This window comes from Mus musculus, chromosome 12 (genome assembly GCF_000001635.26).
Source record: "Mus musculus strain C57BL/6J chromosome 12, GRCm38.p6 C57BL/6J".
NCBI classification, from domain to species: Eukaryota; Metazoa; Chordata; class Mammalia; order Rodentia; family Muridae; genus Mus; species Mus musculus.
In genome coordinates this window covers 101,143,666-101,150,776 of record NC_000078.6, presented here as the reverse complement: position 1 = coordinate 101,150,776, position 7,111 = coordinate 101,143,666, and the positions used below count along the sequence as shown (strand labels likewise).

The window sequence follows — 7,111 nt, the reverse complement described above, 5'->3', positions numbered from 1 at the left end:
CCTGGAGGGTATCATCCTGAGTGAAGTAACCCAATCACAAAGGAACTCTCACAATATGCACTCACTGATAAGTGGATATTAGCCCAGAAACTTAGGATACCCAAGATATAAGATACAACTTGCCAAACGCATGAAATTCAAGAAGAACGAAGACCAAAGTGTGGACACTTTACCCTTTCTTAGAAATGGGAACAAAACACCCATGGAAGGAGTTACAGAGACAAAATTTGGAGCTGTGACAAAAGGATGGACCATCTAGTGATTGCCATATGCAGGGATCCATCCCATAATCAGCTTCCAAATGCTGACACCATTGCATACACTAGCAAGATTTTGCTGAAAGGACCCAGATATAGCTCTCTCTTGTGAGACTATGCCGGGGCCTAGCAAACACAGAAGTGGATGATCACAGTCAGCTATTGGATGGGTCACACGGCCCCTAATGGAGGAGCTAGAGAAATTACCCAAGGAGCTAAAGGGAACTGCAACCCTATAGGTGGAACAACAATATGAAATAACCAGTACTCGGGAGCTCTTGTCTTTAGCTGCATATGTATCAAAAGATGGCCTAGTCACTGCAAAGAGAGGCCCATTGGACTTGCAAACTTTATATGCCCCAGTACAGGGGAACGCCAGGGCCAAAAAGGGGGAGTGGGTAGTTAGGGGATTGGGGGGTGGGTATGGGGGACCTTTGGGATAGCATTGAAAATGTAAATGAGGAAAATACCTAATAAAAAATGAAAAAAAAGATACGATTTGCAAATATTTTCTTGTGCTCTATAGTTTCTGTTTTCACACCCTCCAATACATCTAAGGTTTGGTTTTTGTTTTTTGTTTTTTTCTTTTGAGGAAATTTAGACTTGTTACTTATGCTCTTTTTCTCACATGCAGAAAATCGTTGCCTGGTCCAAAGTCTTAAAGATTCCAGGTGTCTATAGTTTTCACTTTTTTCCTCTTTAAACAATTTGGTCATCCATTTTTTATTACTACAGTAAAATAAGAGTTGATAACCATTTTTGGAATAGCTAAGGTTAATTTATTCAACATTTTAAAATGAAAACAATTTGGGGGTCCTATTAAAACATTTAAAATCCAGAAAGAATCAGGATAGGAATTATCCCAGCCTGGTTTCTGAAGTGGGGTCAAGAAGTTGAACCCCCACCTCCCACCTGAACCAGGCTTTATGTTAAGCTTGCAGACCTCAGGCTCGTATCCATGAGCAGATAGAATTGATTAATCACAAAGAAAGAGCTGCAATGACCTGAAGATGGTTTCCTGAAGTGTCCATGGGCCTTTCATAGATGGTGTCCATTCTGAAGAAGAGAATAGAGGTACCAACTAGGGGTCTGAAGACAAAAGGTGCTCTTTCAGTAACACCTTGTCCCTTTTTCTCAGTACAAAGAAAAGGAAGGTCCAGGGAAGTCAGTAGAAACCACTCCCTGCTGCAACTTGAAAGTATCTGTCAGGCCAGATGTGGATAGAGCTGACCATATCTCAGCACGCCTCTTCTTTGGCAGGAGAGCAACCAGAGAAGAAGTTGCTATTGCAGGCCAGAGCTCGTTTCTTTTTCTTCCCTGTGGCCTTATTTTCTTGGGATTCTGTTGCTCTGTGTTTTATGGCTGGGAGGTCTAAGGAAACTGCAAGATCAGTCTCCCGCAACAGAGCCTGGTCCATATCACACATCTCTTTAAGAAGCTTTGTATTGGGAGTGGCACAGACAGGGTTGAAGAAGCTCAGTCCTGGGGTCACCTCTGTAGGGTCGTCCAGTTTGAAGGAGCCATCAGTATCCTGGTTCCACTCAACAGTACCCAAGCCCTCTTCTTCTTGCTGGCGGTTCCGGCACTTTGTGGGGTCACAGCCACAGGCCACACAGCAGTCCACCCCTTGTTTCCTGCACCCACAGTGTTTGTTCCTACACCATCCCTTGCAGGAACACCCTTGGATAGTCTTCCTGGACACTTTAGCCAGTTTCCTTGGTTTCCACTCCTTATCATTTCCATCACTATCTTCAGATTCACTCGTGGAATGCTCTGAATGATACTTTACATCATCAATGTCCATGCTTTGATCCAGGAACTTGCCTCTAACATGGAGTGCTTTGAGTGGAGGTGGGATGTAGTCAAAGGTAGAGTCTGGAGATTGGAGGCCATCCTTGGGAAGATGAGATTTCTGCTCTTTGGCTCCTTGAAGGAGACTCAGTTTCTGCCTGATGGCTTCATTCTCTTGAAGAAGCTGCTGGTTTTGCTCACATAATTCTTGCATTTTGCTAAACTGATCCTCCTGACACTGCAATGTGTTCAGCAGCTGCTGTTCCTTCCCACTAACTGACACCTCCAGCTTCTTCTCTGCCATTTGGCTTTGCTGCAGCTGACTGAGAAAGTAGAGTACCTTTTCTTGGTGCTTTCGCTCCACCTTGAGCAGCTCAGCTTTCAACTCTGTCTCTACCTCAACAAGATGACTTTGCTCCTCAAACAGCATCTTCTGCATTTTAGAATGGCTTGCCTGGCTCTGTTTCAGGTTGCTTTCAAGCTCACTGACCTGAAGTTTGGAGGAAACCACCTCACCAACTAAATACTTTAGAGCACATTTGGCTTCGAGAACTGTGGTGATATTTTCCCAGTGTCGTTTTGGCCTGTCTTCACTTTCTGCATCCAGGAGCTTTTGCTGTAGGTCAGCAATCTGAGCACTCCTGAGTTCTATTTCAGCCTCTAGGCTCCTAATCTGCTTTGTAATAGAATCCTCAGGCTCAGAAATAGGACCACATACTTCATCACTAGGGGATGTCCACTTCTGGAGCTTAGGAGGTGGGTTTTCCCCGGGTTCCTTGTTTTCTTTAAGTTGGGCCACATCCAGGGCTAGTCTCTTCCGCTCTTCCAGAAGGTCATTCAGGTGGTGTTTGACTTCTTCAGTACTGACCATAACTTCAATCTCATTTGTAAGCCAGTTCTTCACTTGTGCTTCTGTGCCTTCTAGGCCACGGTTCTGCGTCTCTTTTCGCTTCTCCGCTGCTTCCCGTTGCTTTTGGAGGGCATCCTTGAGGCGCTTGTTTGCAGCTGCTGCCTCTTCAGTTTTACGCCTGAGCACGTTGGACTGTTTCTGGAAGTCTCTTTCAAGTTTAACCAGCTCGTACCTCCTTTTACGGTCTTGTTCTCTTAACTGGATTACTTCCTTGTCTTTTTGTTGTTTCCACTGTCTAGACTTCTCAGCATCTTCCTTCATCCGACGCATTAACTGGACTCGCTGGGTTTTCATCATCTGTATCTCCAGAGTCAGTTTGGAGACAGTATTCTCAGTGGACTCTTTCAGTTTCAGAAGCTTGGACTGTTCATTTAGTTTCCTCTTCAAATCAGCTATTTGAGCTTCCAGCTCTTGAAGACATTTGCGGCGGTGCTCACTCAACTTGGCTTGGTTGACATCCTTCTTTGCCAACTGAAGATCCAGGAGCAATTGTTCCTTTTCCTTCTGCAGACAGGTGACTTCTGATTCTAGACTTTTGATGTTAGTCTCATACTGGCAGTGAATGGGCTGTAGTTGGCCACCATTGAAAGTTATCTTCCTAGCTAGGGCCTCTTTCACTGCAAGAGCTTTATCCAGCTCAGTAAGTTCCTTAGACATCTGAGCTTGGCGTAGAGCATGCTGTGTGGTGAGAGCATCAGAAGACCTCCCACTCTCTGGACTGATTGCCACTTGAGCTTCCATTGCCGATTCAGAGGCCACAACATTTTCATCTGATAGATGAATGACAGCTTGTTGCAGACTGCGAATTATCTCTACTTTTTCTATTAATTCCTGGTCTTCTAAAGTCTCCATTAGCTTTTGGAGATCTACTTTACAGGCTTCGTGATGCCTGAGCTCTTGCAGCTTGGTGTTCAGTCTTTCATTTGCTTGCTCTGTCACAATGATCCTTTCCAACATCTGGGCTGTCTGACCAGCTGCCTCGCTCAGAGCATGGCTTAACTTTTCATTCTCCTCTCCCAGGGACTGATTCCTCTCCATCAGAGACTGGAGACTCTCTGATGGTTCTGCTTTTATAGATCCAGGCAGGCTACCTCCACGGGCCTGTAGCAATAAGACTCGTAGCTGTTGTACCTGATGCTTAAGCTGATTAAGTTCAACTGTCTGGGGATCCGTATTAATAACAGGTTTGTTCTTGATTTTTCTAGCTCTGTCAGCATAACGTAGGGTATTCAATGTTTCCTCTAGACTGGAGTCAGCAGGACTCACACAGGCAATCATAAGAGTGTGGCTATTGCCTCCTAGAGAATCTTGAAGCAAGCGAGTTAACTTGGAATCTCTGTAGGGCACAAAGCTGCCTTTTTTGCCATCTCCAAGAGCGCTGATTACATTTCCCAAGCACAGGAGTCCTCGGTTAATATTAATGCCTTCTCTCAATCGATCCCCTTCAGCCTTGGTTTTCTTCTGCCTTTCTGATCCTGCAAGATCTACCAGACACAACTTAGAGTGAAAACTGCTGTTCTTGTCCATCTTCTTCCTTTGCCTTATGGAAACTGTGAAGATGGCGTGAGATCGGGAAGACTGTGAATTCATGGCTGTGGCAGCTACAGTCCTGGCGTTGTTTCCCTGCTCCAAACAGGAAACCATGTCCGAGGCAACTGAAATCGTCTTCTCAGTGAGTCCTACAGTCTTTATTCCTGCCTTGGGATCTTCCCGGATATGTATTTGAGAAGCTCTCTCACAAGGTGAGCATAGAAGATCCAAAATTTCTTCATTGTAAATCTCCAAGTAAGACACTCTCAGTGTAAACTCAGAGTCTCTCTTTTCTTCCATTTCTTTAAAAAGAAGTTGTATTACCCTAGGAATGACCCCTATGGTTGGTTCATTCTCTTGATCTGCACTATATGCGCCTCCCATAGAGTAGGTTTTTCCAGAGCCAGTTTGTCCATAAGCCAGAACAGTGGCATTGTAACCGTTAAATATCCCTTTAATGAGCGGTGCTACTGCTGTGTTGAAAACCTCTTCCTGTTCAGTGGAAGGGTCAAACACAAAATCGTAGGTAAAGGATTTATCAGTACCAATCACCACCTGAGGCTTCCCAGGCACAAAGGAAAGGCACACCTGACAACCCTCACCGATCTCTTTCGGGACCAGAGGGCGGCACCTCAATGCCACCCTTACAGGAATTCCCTTTACCTCTTCCTTCATGATACTAGTTCAGCATCTGCTCAAAGTAATCACAGGTCCTTAGTCTTCCCTGTCTCCTCGTCCCCTCCCAACTGGAGTTTTAACCGCTGTTTCCCAGCCTCCTCAGAAGCAACAGCCAATCAGAGAGCAAGCAGCCTGTGGGCGGAGCCCCAGTGTACTATAGTTATTGTTTGGAGTACACTCCAGCAACTTATATTGAGGAATACTGTTTTTGTTGTTGTTGTTTGTTTGTTTGTTTGTTTGTTTGTTTTCCTGATGGAATGTTTTTAGTATCTCTGTTGAAAACTATACTAGTGCTTTTATCTGCGTGTCTAACCCTTATGTTGATACCCATATGGTTTTTGCCCAGTTTGAGCCTCTTTGGTTTCCTAGTTTTAGGATAACCTTTCCAGTGACTACAAAATAGTCTGCTTGGACTGTGATCACACTGCAAATAAAGTTGGTTAACACTACCATTTTTATAACATAGGCTTTCCAACTGATAACCATGAGACATCATTCTGTTTATTTAGATCTCCTTTAATTTCTGCCAAAAATTCCATGCAGTCATCAACGGTACACATTTTGTTACTCTGTTAAATCTATCCCCAACATTTCACTTTTGTGTACTTTTCTTTTTACAACTTTTCTAAACATATTGTGACTTCTAACAATTTTATTAGTCACCTAAGTTTTGAAAGACAGTTTTGTCAGATATACCATTTCTCATTGACTTAATTTTCTTTCAGCACTTGCAACACCCCATTCTAAAGTCACTTGACACCATCGTTTCTAGATAGGAAGTTGGCTTTAAATTTAACCATTCTCTCTGTATGTAATTTGTCATCCTTTTCTGCACATGTTTAAATTTTTCTCTTTATACCTTCCTGTCTGGATATCTGAGCTCCATATTTGTGTCTGCCAAATGTTGAAAGCCCTGAATAATTATTTCTGTATTGTTTGTTGCCCCTTTGTTTGTTGTTTTCTTCTTAGGAATTGAATTATACAAATTATGGAAGGCAAGATGTTGTCCCACAAGTTTCTGAACCTATTAGATTTCTTTAGGCATTTTCATTTTTTCTAAATTTAACTGATACATAAATATATAAAAATTGTACATATTAGTGGGGTATCTATTGGTATCTCAATAAATGTACATATCATGTAACATTTGTCTTAGATTAAATATACTCTCTCAAATATGTACCATTTTTGTTCTTGAGTTTGCTTTCTATTTTTTCTTTTTATTTGAGGCAGAATCTCATGTCTTATGGTAAAAATGCTAAAGTCCCCTTTTAACTTTTTAAAATCTGTAGTACATTGGTACTGTCTTCAGCCATGCTCCTGATTTCTTCTCTTGTATTATTGGATTGCTTATATATATCTCTAAATTCAGGATTTCTTTATCGATCTTATTCAATAGTCTCCTATTGGTCCTATATGGAGTGGATTTACTTCAGTTACCATACTCACAGCCTTATACTTTGCATGTGGCTTTGTCTGTGTTCCTTTTCTACTGTTTGGAATTACCTATGTGTTCACTCAGTAGGACAGTTTTCTTGTGTCTTGCACAGATTTCTGAGAATGACATTTAATCCATTGTCTGTTCACTGAAATGTAAGTCAACTGATTGTCTTCATTTCCCCCATAATATCCTTCAATTGTCTGTTTATTTTCCTATGATGTTTCTTCTTGTTGTTGACTGGACACTGAAGCTAACATGTGTTGACTCTGGATTCTGGTTTGTTTTTCTAAGAGGTGCTGTTTTTACTGTTAGCCTAAAAGACGTATGATTTCCTTGGTTTAAAAAAAAAAAAAAAAAAAAATCCTGATCTTGGTCCAGGACCCGCCGAACTTAGGAAATTAGTCTGAACAGGTGAGAGGGTGCGCCAGAGAACCTGACAGCTTCTGGAACAGGCAGAAGCACAGAGGCGCTGAGGCAGCACCCTTTGTGGGCCGGGGACAGCCA

At 42.6% G+C, this 7,111-nt stretch overlaps 1 pseudogene across 1 annotated transcript; it reads right to left on the bottom strand.

The window, feature by feature from the left end:
* Nucleotides 1–1,503: 1,503 nt before the first annotated feature.
* Nucleotides 1,504–5,168, bottom strand: Kif4-ps (kinesin family member 4, pseudogene; annotated as a pseudogene). The gene has a single exon (NR_033653.1). The product of NR_033653.1 is annotated as a kinesin family member 4, pseudogene (transcript).
* Nucleotides 5,169–7,111: the final 1,943 nt, after the last annotated feature.